This window comes from Hylaeus anthracinus, unplaced genomic scaffold (genome assembly GCF_026225885.1).
Source record: "Hylaeus anthracinus isolate JK02 unplaced genomic scaffold, UHH_iyHylAnth1.0_haploid 4, whole genome shotgun sequence".
In the NCBI taxonomy this organism is placed as follows: Eukaryota; Metazoa; Arthropoda; class Insecta; order Hymenoptera; family Colletidae; genus Hylaeus; species Hylaeus anthracinus.
The window spans coordinates 7,674,055-7,689,445 of NW_026535289.1; the positions used below are offsets into that span (position 1 = coordinate 7,674,055).

Here is a 15,391-nt window from a genome sequence, read left to right on the forward strand (position 1 = left end):
AGCAGCAGTCGAGAAGAATGATCTCCCAAGTTCTACAGGCGTTGATCGATGCAAAAGGAATATTATTTATTGAGCAGAATATCATGAGAATGCTGAAAGGATAAAATAAAAGGCAAACACACAATACAGAATGCCTGAAACTAACGTGTATCGAAAATGTTGCAGCAAGACATGAATGGTTTATCAAAACACACAAGAGGTTCGCAATAAGACCAAGTATACGCAATCGCAAAGACACTGTTGATGTACGGCTAAGAACTCCGAAGTTCCCATCGAACTCGATCCATGTCGAAAAAAGACCAGTTTCTCGGCAAACTTGCCTCCGCCGGAAAGAGAACTCTTTTCCCGTTTTCATCGTTTCAGAAAACACACGTGCACACGTTCTTTTGTTACGTTTTGCGTTAGTTCAGCGACGGTAGTCTCTTTTCCGTCCTCGTTTGTTTTCTACCCGGCGCACCCGTTCTTTACAACCTCTCCTTCAATTCCTCCCTCCACCTGCGACTCTCTTCTCTGTTTGAGAATTTCGGGCCTACCCTAGACGTCCCTCTCTCGCGACGCCACGGAATAATTTAAAAGCTCATTAGCTCTGCCATTTCTTAAGTTCGGGATAAAGTTGGCGGTAGGTCTTAGAGACGCGGGTTGCAGCCCCCTATTTCCCCACCTACCCAGCCCGTAGTTCTCTCTGCTGCATTTTCTCTTCGTTCCTTACCATCCCCGAGTACCTCAGGATCCAGCAGGGATCGTGGTGGTCGTGTCGGTGGCGACGCTGATGGTGATGGCGGTAGGAGTGGCTTACAGAGGGAGGAAAGGAATATGGGAAGGGGTTGAGGGTTTCGCTTCAGGGGACTTGGTCCTGGTTATATAGCCGTAGCTTGGCCTCCACCACATTGGTTTGTCGAGCCATTAATCGGAACAGCTTTATACCAGGAGATTTATATTGGATTAGGTTGCGGGACTAGCGGTGGTTTAGCTTGAAGGCCCTCGCCTCATACTCCGTCGCCCCCGTCCGGTTAACTACTATCGCTCCGTTTAATGAACGTCATTCCACGGCATTTCTTTCATCCTTTAGATCCCCCTCTTTCTGTCGCCGGGCTCCTTTGAAGTTTATTAAAGAACTAACATGGCCGTGACGCCGGCCGGAAATTGGCGAACCGATGCCACTTTCGCGTCGAGGACCCTCCACGACCGTCATTTCGCGGTTGTAATTAGTATTTCTCGAACGCCCAAGTCGCGATACAATCGGTACTTCTTTCCTGTGTAATTTGGGTACGTTTATTTTGTTTATTTATTATCAGAATTGTATGTTAGTCTTAAGTCTAACAAATTTTGTTAAATAGTACATAAATAAATAAATCCTTAATGTTTGCAGCGGTGCCAACGCTCCAAGAAAGCTATAAAAATTTTTAATCAAGTCTAATAATACTAATACTCGAAGACGTGTTTCTGTTCTCATACGTAAGAGGAACGCAGGAGCGTCAGCGTTGGAGACAAATTAGACTTGTGCGAGTTAGCAGAAACGCGATGGGGCGTAAAAATAAGAGCGTCAGGATAAGCCTTCGTTTGGGGAAGTCCGTTCCAAGGACCAGCGAATACCTGGATCGATCCGAGAGCCTATTTTTGAACTCCTTGTTATCCTGGCCGTATCTAAAGTTCGCGTGTGTGTTTTCCGGTGCTTCGGGTAAAATCAATACTTGATCGTGCGTCATCTTCGAGACTTTCTTTGGCTCCCCCGATCGTTCCAGAAGACATTTTCACCCATGAGTCGAAACGGTAACGATTCCTGTCCGCTTTTATCGTCGTGGAACGAAAATTAATTTCGATATATTCATTCGATTAAAAGATTTTCTTTTCATCCTTTCGTAGTTTTTTTTTTTATCAAAGCGATGCTCGCAGTCACCGGTATTAAATTTAATAATTTCGAGAACGAAGAAAGCTTTTTCCCGGTATCGATATCGGGAGAGTGCCGCAAAAGTGATGTTTGATGTATTACCGTTGACCGTAGTTCGCTGACCACTTTAAAAAGCGCGAGCGTTTCACAAAACACTTTTATGATTTAACGCTTTCATCGGTAACACGCAATATTTGATATCCGTTATCCTCGTACAGGGTAAACGGATTCGAATTCCCGCGAGCCACGTGATCCGCTTGTTATTGCTAAATACAATCGCGTCTCAATTAAGAAACGAATCGCCTTCGAAGTTCTGAAATTGTTACTTAACTCGAATTAATGTTACACGCGAATCTAAGCGGGGCTCTATAAACTGTCGGTATTATGGCATAATGCGCTGGGAATTGCTCTAGCGCACGAAACGTCCAAGTTACATCTGGCTAAAATCAGATCTCGGCTGCCGTTGAATTATGGAGGCTGAAGCATGAACTGAACTTTACGACGTATTAGTTCACACTTGGTCGCCGATGAATGGCTTCGACAGAGTGAATTAAAGCGAAAGAAGCTCGTTTAGTTGGTCTATCTTGGCGGTGAAATTTATCAACGTAATCTGACCGAGTAAACAAGTAAATGCACTAGTAAGTACGTTTATGGGTAAATGAAATGGATTCAAATTTTCTTATCGATCATCTGCAGTAAGTGTTTAACACATTGTTTTACCGGTCACGAGTTCATTCGTGTTTGCACTTGTATTACCTATTTCAATCTATGAAACCCAGGGCGATATAGAATATTGCAAAATTCCCGTGCATTCGTCCCGTTACAGACTACAGACAAGTCACCCGTGGAACGTCGGGAAAATACGTCCTCCCAGATTGTTCCTAACCATTGTACAATTAAATTAGCCATTAAATTAGTTTTATTACAGAGTTTATTTAGACTGTTTTAATTTCACATTCAATTACGAAATAATAGCCGGTAACATGAAATCGCTTCTGCGTAAAATTGCCAATCAACAATGCGTTAAATACATATATATCAATGATGGAGTATGGCCTCCCTCCTTTCAACTTCCCAGCAAAATGTAATTACCGTTCAACACAGAACGTGTTAGACGTGGCCAAATCGGCCTGCCTGACGTGCTAACAGAACTGCGTCTCGCATTATTTTAACCAAGCCCGATTAAAAGGGCGAAAAAGGTAAACGAGGTTTGGCGAAAGTTCGCGTGATCGTTCGATATCACTGGTGTGTGATCTCTTTATCGTCGCGATAAATTGTTCAATCGGGAAGGAATCAGGTTGAAGAGAGACGTCTAAGTGTCAAAATCTCACTGGTGAAAAGCGCTGTCGGAAGCCACGAACCAGAGCGTGTACGCCTGGACATGGAACTTCATGGCGGACTAGTTAACTCTGTTTCTACTTTCAACCACGGTAACCGAGATATCTCGGCGAGTCCGTCGGAAATTTCGCTGCCAGAAAGCGTTGGCTGGGGAAAGAGGACGTATTTTCGCGACGGTGCACGGGTGACTGGTCTGTAATCTGGAACGAGACGAATGCACGGGAAACGAATCGCCGCGGCTACCGCTTCCGGTTGATTCATCCCCGCCTTCCCCGCCCCCCCCTGTACGGAACTGGACTTTCCACATCCTAAGCGCGCTAATTTCTAGCGTTTTCGTGGGACTCGATGGTATACTTACCACCCAATTAGCCTCTCGTACGCGAACTTTCGCATAATGGGATTTAAAAAGCATACAACGTCGAAAAGGCGGCCAGTTTCGACGAATTTTCGTTCTGTCGGTCGCCTAACCTTGTCTCTGTTTCTACGTTTCGATTATTGAAAATACCTTTCTCTCGAACAGCGGCCGAGTTAGTTTCTAACAAGCTCGTTCGGTATCCGTGGAAAGTTTCACTTGTTATATTGTTGCGAGCGTAAGCTCAATCTGGCGCAAGAGTTGTTTACCAGGGGCGTGGGAACTCCAGATTCCAGAATAAATACGGCGATGAGCTACGGGCCGTATGCACGCACAGAAATGAACGCAACTCGTGTTCCTAGTCGTGGATCATTTATTAGTAATCGTTGCATTGTCCTCGACCCCGTTGCGGGTCCTCCTCGGTCAATTTACTCTGTGAATTGATGAACGTCTATTTTAATGATAATAAGTGGCTGCGATGCCGAACTGTTTACCAGGACAATTATAAATTTATGCCTCTATGCGCGTGTTCATTAATGACACGTTTCTACTGTTCGTATCTCGGTTCTCTCGGGGTTAATGAAATCTACAACTACAGTCAATCTCGCAAGTATTCGTACCTTCAATATCTATCGAAGAAGTTTGCCTGAATTAAATTATAGGTTTAATGTTTTCAAATAAATTTTTTATTACAAGTACATACACGCGTAAAGATTATTCATATGTATACATTCATATCGAAATATTTATTTGGAAAGACCAAACCTATCATTTAATTTAGACAAATTCCTTCAGTAGACATAGAGGGTACGAATACCTAGGGGACTGATTGCATATGTTGAACAGGAAATACATCTTTACATTGTACAAAAAGTTTTCATTAATGTAGAAGGCAAGCTGTATACAGTTCCTCTCACTTTCTTCTACTTTGGACCATTACTTCGCAGCATTATACTGCCCTTTTTATAGTATTTCATAAATATTTTTAGGAACACTACGATTCTCGAATCAATGCTACACTATACTAAAGGATTAGATCCAGGCTATGCCTTATCAAACCCATCGTTGTTCCGTCAGCGATTAGAGATTACTCCTTGGTGTACGGAGGTTTCATCCTCGACCAGACACGCTATCGATGTACGAATCAATGACCCTTAAAGCAATCTTTTCGCGGAGCAAAGGGTGGCTGTCTATAACCGTGTACAGGCGAGTAAATAAACGGCAACGACCCGGTGTGAAAACACGCGGAAAGTCGATCGTAGAGACCGTTAGGATAAGATCGATGGCACCCTGTATTCGTGACAGTCCATTGATTTCGCGATGTTGATTATGCTGCGGCTGGGGCGGGTTTAAGTTTCACGCTTCGTCGGCGAACCCGCGGGGGTAAGATCAGGTTACGTGCGAGGGGGTGCTTTAAGCTACTATTGAGTACACGAGGTTTAGCGGTTAACCCTTCGCGCGAACAAGAAATTCCACTTGGAAGCTCGAGTGCGAATATTAGAGATCCTCTCGTTCGGACGGCGAGGGAGGGGTGTTGAAATTATTGCCGCGCAGGGGGATGCCGATCGTTCCGATATTCCAACTCCGCTATTCGGCGAGCAAGTCCCCCCCCCCCCCAAAAAAAAAATAAAAGAAGGGGGAACGAAAGGATGCAAACCGAAACGCACGTATCGCAGGCTGCTATTCGCGAGTTTATCCTCCTCGATTCCCAGGAGTGACACTGCAATCGATACCTACGGGCTGCGAACCGTCGCTTTTTCGCTCGTCGCGCACACTTTCACCAACGTTGCACGCTCTTTCCCCTCGTTTCGCGACAAACTGCACCCGGTCTACTCGTAACGATCCGCGAATCGAAGCGTCCCTGTCTCGTTGCTCCTAAACATCCCTACTACGGGTACAGGTGCATTTTGGACGATTGAAAACGTGGAGGGCGAAGGAGACATATCTTCACAACCCTCGTCGGGGGTTTATTAACGATTGGGATTCTCTTCGAATATAAAAAAAATTTACTATATAACGGAGAGTGAAATGTTACTGTTTCGTTAGCGAGCTGTAGAAAGCATCATTGAGTATTGAAATAAAATAGTTTCGGTGAGAAGAATATCAGAGTAAGGTACGAATGCTGATTGAAAACTTGTATGGTAAACTTTTAGGACAGAAGGGAAAATTCCTTTTCGAAGATGCAGATCGTGTTGTGATATACGAGGAATAAAATTCTGTCGGGGTAAATACGGCGTCGATGGGGAACGCGAGGCATTCTTCGGGAATCTGGAATAATAAGCTCGTTGGAATTGTACGTACGCGTAGGCGAGAATCGTGGAAAGTCAGCAATAATGCGATATTAAATGAAACGCAAATCCTGTTTTTTTCCCCGAGCTTCAGCGGCGTATTCGCAAACGCAGGAATCCCGCCGCATGAAAGAAGTTCACGGAACGAGATGAAAATTCTGGATCTATGCAAAACGAGGGCATAAACGTACAAATACGTCGTGAAAGGCGGGCAACGCGTTGATGGGGGATAAAAGAGGAGAGTAATCGACCGACGGTGACGGCGTAGCACGGGAGCTTAACGAAGGTGCGCATCGTGATAAGTTCTAACTTCATTCTTGCCGACGCGGTACTTAATCCAGCAACATGTGGATTTTCGTTGGTGAACTTGGCGGTTACTACTAGTTGCTGCTTGCTAGAGGATTTCTATTTTCACCTCACTAACCGTTTGCATTCAGTTGTTGTTCTCCGTGCGCAGTGTTCCAATCGCATGTTCGTTGTCCACGAAGAGAATTGTCGAAGCTTGTTACGATTCAGTTCGTTCCGACAATATAAAATAGTATTCTCTAATCTATGTACATACAGTCAGCCCCATAAGTATTTGTACCCTTTATGTTCATTGAAGAAACTTGTCTAAATTAAATGACAGTTGTGATGTTTCCAAACAAATTTTTCATTATAAATATGTACATGAATACATTTATTTGAAAACATCAAACCTACCACTTAATTTAGATAAATTTTTTCAATAGGCATAGAGGGTACGAATACTTATTGGACTGACTGTAAAGTGAGATTAAATGGACGAATGATGTGTGTGAATAATTTTTAATTAGTGTATTTATAGATTAGGGAGCTTAGACACTCTAGATGGTTCGTTGGTAAGGCTTATCTATCAGACTCTAGCTTGAACGTGATGCTACTAATCGTTTGAGCAATCTGCTTAAACTAATTATGTGCTATCAGGTAATTGGAGACTGAACAAACCATTAATAGTGCTACGTCTAATGCAGGATCTGCTAGATAAGCTTTACCCGTGAGTTCAACACCTGTATTCAAGACGAAACACAGCAGTACTGTTCTATGTAAACGGAGCGTTACTTACCATACAAAGCAATATATTTGTTAATACACTTGAAGCCTGTAGAAGGTAGGAACTTTTGATCTCTGGGACGCCCTTCTTATAGACAGAATATCACACGATCACTATTATTTTAATCGCGTAGAAATTAGAATGAATTGAATAAATAACGTAAAATCGAGTAAAATGTACAAGGAAGTTAGAAAAGTAAGTACGTTGCTGGATGAACCCTAGTCAGATTAGAAATGTTCAGTAGGAAACGTTCCATGGAAAGAGTGAAAATTGTTTAGCTTCGGATATCAGTATTTCACCTTCTCTGCTCTATCCATTTGATGAAAAATGCAAAAGCTTTGTACTCCCGGATACTTCAGGCTCTGTACCGAGCACTCCTAATATTCCACGGATACGAGTTCCAAAGACTCGTTCTCTATCACCGGAACGTATTACCTTCGTGGCCGAGAGAACGGTTCGCATGATTCACTGTAAAAGTTGGCACGGTTGATGAGAAAAGCTCTCGGAAAGATTACCTCGGCATAGACGCTTCGAGCAGTTAGTGCGACCGGAATTTAACTCGATCTTATTGCACCGCGCTGTTCTTTATTGTGGCCAGAGATATAACGGAAGCCATTCTTGCCGTATTGCACTCATCAAAACGCACATTAACGTTATTACGGTGTACCTACAAGTAATATCTCTTGCGAAATAACGGAGCCATATATGGCTTATCCCTCTCTGTGATTTCGAGGAGCAACGAGGATGCTTTCTCGAGGAGGTTACGCGGACACACATTTGTTATTGAAAAAGATTACTCGCGAAACGCGTGGAGTAAATGGAAGTTATTCTAATGCCGAGTAACGGAAAACTTCGTAGAGGACTCATTTCAAAGGCCTGAAACCTTAAACGTATTGCTAAAGATGGCTAATCGAGATGGTTGATATCGTTTATTGCTGGAATTCGCAATTCACCCCTGTTTGTATTCCTCCGCTATGATCGATAGCTTCATCAACCTGCGTTAGAACTTATCGACTTGGTGAAAAAGTATGTGGGCGGAGTGTAGGCCACGGGGACGTAATACCCAGCGCAAACTCAGCCTGGAAAAGTTTCCCTGAAACGCGACCATGCCAGCGTAAACGTACGATGCAACGGTTATGATTTATTTATCTAGACGAGAAACTCGGGGTTGACGGTGATGCCAGAAATCCCGGTGTTTTCCGGTTGAGCGTCGCGTTTATGCAAATCGAACAGAAAAAAGCTTTTATTCTAACGATCGCGCGAGCGGAACGCTCCATTTTCGATGAATGTTTCAGGTATCGCGGTGCAAAGGTACATGAGAAACGGTTTACGTAGTCCACGGGGTAACGAAATTCATTTCGTCTCTGCAGGCACATTTTTGGGAAGATAAATTAGCTTATTCGCGGAATACGCGCTCGACGGACGATAATCGCACGTGAGTAATCGTCGATTATATTCGCAGCGGGCGACTTGGAATAACGCGATGCAAATGACGGAGGACAACGACGAGGTGAGTTTAGGATACCTAATCCCGACACAAATACGCTCGAATTAATCGTGAATCATCGAAAATGTAGCAGCTAACGATTATTTACAATCCGACGTGATACGTGAGTCGCGTAGGCAACAATACATTATGTGCGACAGCTCTGTTGGCGGAACCCTTCGATGGTTGATCGTACGATAATTTTTGGACAAATATTTGAAACGGCGAAAAAGCATGCACGAGTTCGTGAAATAAATTATAAGTACGATTGTTTAACAATTTGGGAGGTAAGAAATGTCTTTTGTTGGAGACAGTTTTCGTGACTGGGTGAATGTCAATAGCATGTCAACTTTGGAGGTCCGTGCTTTTTTAATGATTTCGAAACTATGATGACCATGATGACATGATGCGGAACCAGCAATGGACCAGTATAATTACAACGAAACTACATCAAATATGTAAATCAACGGGAGAAACTATTTCATTACCTCCAACAAGAAAACTTCAAACCACATTACCAAGATTAAGAATCGGACATACTATCCTGATATAAATATTTAATTACAAAATCGGAACTATCAAAATGCAACACATGACGAAGAATAGTTCATAATGGTTTATAGATTTATTTATCCAGACGATATATTAAACTGGAATACAATGATGAGCGCGTTTCCTATGTACAATGAGTACTGTGAAAAACAAGGAGCATCGCGGAAACACCCTTTTGCCGGCGAGGGATAACAGTGGGGATTGTACAGAGTTATCTCGAATTATCGCCGCTTATTCCGCCGCTTTGCTCGGTGCACGCGAACGCCGAGAGGGTAACCCAGCTGACAGACTGTTTCCAAACTTCCCTGCTGCTTCTTCGCCTTCCGTGGTCCTCTCAGCTCGTTGGCTGGGTCGAAATTCGCCGAAGGAACTCGGCCAACTACTCGACAGAAAGAGAAAATGGGTGACGGGTAGCGATGGAGACGCGTTCTGGTAGTTCAAGGTGTTTCCGTGAATTTGAGTCAAGTCCGATAACCAAGTTCTGTTTAGATAACGTGTTAATAGGTTCCAATTTATACTCAACATTGAGATTGATGAGAGTGTTGGTTTGCTAAACGTTAGTAGCATCGAGCAGCATAGCCACATTTTCGTTAAATTATTCCTCACTAACAATTCATTGGAAAGACATTATAAATAGTTCAACGCGTTGGTCGTCACGAAACTCAGAAATGGATGACAGGATTTTTCATTAAGGAACTAGAAAATTCCAAAGGTCAGGCGTTATTAAAAATAAATGTGGATAGGATTCGCGAGTTTGACGAGATTAAGAAATTAAATGCTACACCAAATGTTATGTTATCTAATCTTCCACAGTCTCGAGACAAAATTTTAACTTGGTAGAAATTTTCATGAGTTTCAGTCTGGCAACCAATGTGTTAAAAGAAGAGGTATAATTATATATTTAATTTTCCCCTTCGTTCTAAAGCTCACGATGAACAACAATTAAATTGTAAAATAGCATACGAACCCTCTTCCTCTCATAAGGAAGAATGCATTGAAAAATGTAAGAAAAACGGTGTGTCTAAATCTCATTCGGTAATGATTGATCAAAAATCCTTTGTTCCATCGCTAGTGGTGAGGCTTGGCGCAAAGCGAGCACGAAAACAGACAGTTTCCGGTTTCTTGGACACATCCCTTGCGGAAAGTTTTGATTCGCAGACACGCCCGATCCGGATCCGACCGAAGTAACTTGATTTTCGGAACGGCTTGTCATCTCTCGGCTACGACTGGCCCTATCCTCTCTCGCGGATACGATAACCTAGCCCACTCCTATCTGCGGTTCTTTATACCCGTTCCCCGTCTTTGTTCTTTCCACGGGTCCATTGTTTCGCCTCCTTTCTTCCTTCTTGGCTCGCGCGCTCCTCTTTCACCCTCTACCTCCCGCAGTTGCATCCCCTATTCCTCCCTTCGACAGAATCGAATTCTGCTGGATATAAAGCGCTCTCCGCGCTGATCGGTGTCGAAATGGACCTGTTACGTCAAACCATATTCGTGCTCCATCGGTTTCTCGTTACGTGCATTCCGAGTTTGGTTCGTCGATTATTGGGTGAACTTCCGCGATGATTCGAATCCACCGAACGGAGGGCCTGGCTGTTCTAGATAATTTCTTGGCTCGATGAACGTTCGGACGTGGTAGCAATTACATGAATCGAATCTGCGTGACGAAGGGACATCTGGAGGGAATGGAGCATTTCGTAAGAAACGCGTGAGTTACGGTGCTCGAGGATCTATTGGGTTGTCTGAAAAGTACATGTCGATTTTTGGTAGTTGGTACGTGTCTGAATATATCGGAATGGCTGAAAACGAATAGCATTTATACATCTCTGAACAGATGGAAAGGTGGAAACATTTTGTGGAACAAAATGGTACCTATATAACTCAAGGAATATATATCAAAATTCAAATATGCCCTTGAAGTTTTCTTAAAAAATTGCACGAACTTTCTAGACAACCTAATACATCATTAGAGACTCGAAGAAGAATAGATACTATTGTTCAATGAGAATATGAATATTCATTATAAAATATGAAACTTTTTGCAACTTCAAACACATTAACTTTGATATCATAAAAAAAACTCACGTTTTCCCAGCATAGGCTTCTGTCCTAAATTCACATTTACAGTGAAACCGTGGCGAATACCAAAATATTTGGAAGCTGACAACCACGCGAAGAATGGCGCCAGGTATCGCTTCGTCCAGCGACACTGCGGCGGCAAACATGTTAATTGCATAGTGGGGCGGAATATTTTGAACAACGTGGGCTCGATGCTTAACGTTGAGAGATCGCGTGGCAGGTTAATTAAATACTTTGTGCTGGGATTTGTACGGTTAAATTTCATAGTGCCCAGGAAATTCTAATTAATCCTCGCGCTACGAGCAGCGTAGAAACGTTGAATGCTTTGGCACACAAAGCACGATATGTTGTAGGCATCCCATTTGTTTCCAACATGGAAGGTCATCCTCGCAGAATCCACGTTGCATCGCGACGAGATAGGAATGGAGGGGGACGGGAGATGGGGGATGATAGGAAGCCGAAATGTAAGGAAAATCACGAAGCGCGGGTGAGATGGAGCGAGACAGGGACCGGGGCGAGAGAGACACGCGTAGACGCAACAATCTTCTCCTTTCCCTGCCCACGTACTTCAGTTAGCTTGCATTATAAGCTGGAAATTTAGCGCTACCCTGGGATCAACCGCTCCCGAGAACCGTACCACTTCCTAGCGACGACCCTAATAATGCCATTAGATACATCGCGAATCCCTAATCTGGGGTTAGAAACTTGCATAATTCTCGACCGGGGCGGCTCGCTTGAGTTTGCTACTTCAAACTTGCCCGCCGAAACTCGCGGCAGTATTCCAAAATTGCTGGAATATTATGACGCTCGAATAAGTTTGCCCTCGATCATCAGCGAGGGACCGTTTCGCGAAATGTTCGCGATTCGTGGAGACCGTGAACCGATTGTTCCACGGGACGGAGATGATTAGAAACGGTGACCATTGTTTGATGTCGTGGGGATCACAGTGTATAATTTCAATTGTCTTTCAGGGTATGAAACTCTGAGGTCTTTTCATGTCATACTACAATATTTTATTTTATATTATATCTAATCGTTTTTGTAGAAATTCTTTCAAAAACTGATGGTGTTTTATTATATATCTGGACATGAATTACTACAAATGGTTTCTGTTGTGCGAGAAATAAAAATGATTACAATGAACTATGGCAAAGGTAGTATTTTCTTTATCTACTCAAGACATTCTTCTGGTCACCTCGAAAGCTATTCTCAAAATGCTTCTATTCTCACGACCTCCCAAAAATGCCTGCAATAATTTCAATTCTATTAATTTACAAATATAAATGAAAGTATACATTTCACGTCTATAACAGGTTTTCAACGAAGATTCTCACCTTAAAAAATTCACAACTTTTACCCATTCCAGGTGTATGTGCTCCCGAGGGTTGTTCTTAGTGCATCTGCAATGTGAGCATTCGGCACGTGGACGTCCCCGATTCGCTCGGAGAACAACGTGCAGGATATCGGCAGCCTGGTAATGATAGCTCTGCCCGCAGTAATTACTTTATCGATACGATACGCTACACTGCGATTTTTCTCAATTTCTTCGCTTATATCCCCAAGGTTCCGCTATCCCTCTCGAGAAGCTCGGAGGATTTATTTATAGAGTTTCTATTGCGAACATAAGTTTGTCAGGCAAGGACGGGACCGTGGAGGAACGAGGAGAGAGCGAGGAAGAAAAAACAGTGGATTGAAAGGGGTGCGAGCAGGACGGCGGCGGTACGATGGGTTTTATATGTATGTATAGATATATAGAGGGGTAGTATCACTGGAACGTTACGGAAAATCACAAGGGACGGACGACGCTTTCAGGAACTTCAGGCTCTTGGCCATTTTCCCTCTTTTTCTGTCTATTCTGTGTACCTTGTCTTATTTTTCCTCCCTTTCGTTCCTCTTTGTCGCGCAGCTCTATCGTTAGGATCACCCCTACTTTCACTGCGTATCTGGCACGGTGGTCGCCGCTAGTCGCACCCCTTTTAAATAACACTGTATCCGATCCTATTATTTCGCATTGAATTTCAAACTCGTGGCTCGGGATGCACCTTTTGATCGCGTATCCGGAGACAATCGCAGCTTAAGAGTTCTCTTATACTTCATTTTTATTCCTTTGCTCTTTGTATCTTTCTTGCAATTTAAAGAGAACGTTCGAAATTTTCTTTTCATTTATTCTTTAAAGTATCTTAGGAAATATCGTTGGGGAAACGTATCGATAGCTGTTACTTGGATTTATTTCTCATTTCCTTTTGTATGCCCTTTTTATTACGATGCATAGGCTGACGTGATTTCATATTCAGGATCGCTTCTCTTTGAATTTATTTCAGAACAATATTTCTCTGCAATATCGCATTTTCTTATTATCCGTACTTCTCTTTGTGTTCTTGGAGGATCAGGATAGTCGCACGGTACTTGCTAATTAATTTTCGCGGCAATTAAGGAAATGAATTTCGGTATCTATAGACCAGACTTGGACACTTTTGGAATAATATTATTTGAAATAATATATTGGACGTAATTTTAATTAGTCTTGGAGCAATTATGAAATTTCTCGATTGCTCCAAAGCCAATTAAAATTACGTCTACTTCATCGTTCGAGTTACTGAACAAATGAAGAGCACACTGTTCCAATTTTACTATCTAAATTATCACCTCAAATAATATTATTTCACTGTTGTAACATGTTTCAAATCTAATTGCGTTGCTTTATTTTACGAAACATCGTTGAAAATAATATTTTCGTGTGTAAAATACTGAAATAACGAAAAACAGTACAAATAACCGTCGTATTCCGACAATATAACGATGAAAAACTTCTTAATTAACCAAATTGCCAATCTCTTTGCCTCATTAAAATGGTACAAATATTCTTCAGTGATATTTTATATATCCATCGACCATCATATGTGCAGTTTTATATATACTACGTGGTAATGATTTATATGTATAAATCACACAGGTCGTTTTCTGTTCGAATTTTTAGACGAGCGTATATACATATCTTTTCGTTTCACAAATGATTACAGTTACATTTCTAAATTAATTTAACGTGCCTGTTGTTCGTAGTAATTAAATGAATTCAATATATTAAATACCCATTATTTCAATGAAATCGATGTTTCGGTTATTTCCAAATAAATATGAGGAAAACGGAAGAGCCGAATGATATTTTATATGTTTGTTTGAAATCAAATCTGCCATGGTCTGTTAATCTTGATTCAATTTTTACATTTCATCGACGTTAACGCTAGTCAATCGATTCCGAATATATTCCTGTCGCTTTGAGCGCTCGGATGTCGTCCACTCTTGGTGTCAGTGAATCAGTCGGTGGCACTATCGGTTCGCGATGCATTCCTGAATTCTGCATTCCAACTTCTCACCCTTCTCTGCTTCCACAGAGATCATGCTCCTTCTCATCCGAGTTCTCTCTTGCTTCAGGCATGAATAAGTGGACGCGACTCAAGAAACTTTCCTACCAGACCCTGTGCTTGATTGAGATTCCTCATCGTACTAATTCCTCCTTATGAATCCTTCGGGATCCGGTAATGACTGCGTTTCCCTACCGTATACTTATTAATTACATTATTACTGCAGACTCAACTCCTTATTTAACGTAATGCGCGTTTCTAAAGAGCGGGCAGTTTTTCTTCTTTGTAATCTGGAGCCAGGGGTGGAGAAAATTGTGTTAATAATAAGCGAGGAGCACCAAACGTTTAAAGTTTTATTGCGTCTTTTCCTTCTTGATTCTGCGATGGAAATTTTTTATTTTGGGTACTAATGGTTTCTATTTTAAATTCTCTATCTAGAAATTGTTTGTATACATCCTTGTATAAGATTATGATTTTGATTTTGTAGTATTACAAGCTTCGTGTCAGAGTATTTTCATTGATTCGAATTAAATTTAAATGATTAATTAGCAGTGTCTACATTTTCAATGGATCTATCACATTAACTGCATTTTTTATGTCACTAAAATTGAATTGAATTTTCTGGACTAAGATCGAAGTTTATTTTGATAAAGTTGTGATAAAAGTTTGTAATGCTATGGGAGTACTGTATGAAGTAAAATCGATCACGTCAAAGTTTATGCACATGAACTGGCAGAACGGCTTTAGGCGAGAATAACTTAATGGTGGTTTCACTTGTAACATTACGCACCACACAATTTACAAATTCACCCCTGGGCGATACCTGCGGTTCCATGATGATGCATTTCGGTATGCTTCATGTTTCGGCTGTTTCCTTAATAACCATAACTAATTCGCCATAGTTTCCTTTATCTAATCGCTAAATTCGAAAACACCGTTACTTCGTAAATCAGAATTTAAATAATAGCATACGGAAC

The 15,391-nt window shown here is 42.0% G+C and overlaps 1 protein-coding gene across 1 annotated transcript in view; it reads left to right on the forward strand.

Moving 5' to 3' along the window:
* Positions 1-15,391, forward strand: part of LOC128894947 (discoidin domain-containing receptor 2-like) — a 232,764-nt gene that overhangs the window by 29,710 nt on the left and 187,663 nt on the right. Inside the window, exon 2 of the mRNA XM_054157062.1 lies at positions 12,419-12,526. The gene's annotated coding sequence lies outside the window, so the exon portion shown is untranslated. The remainder of the gene's footprint in view (positions 1-12,418; positions 12,527-15,391) is intronic.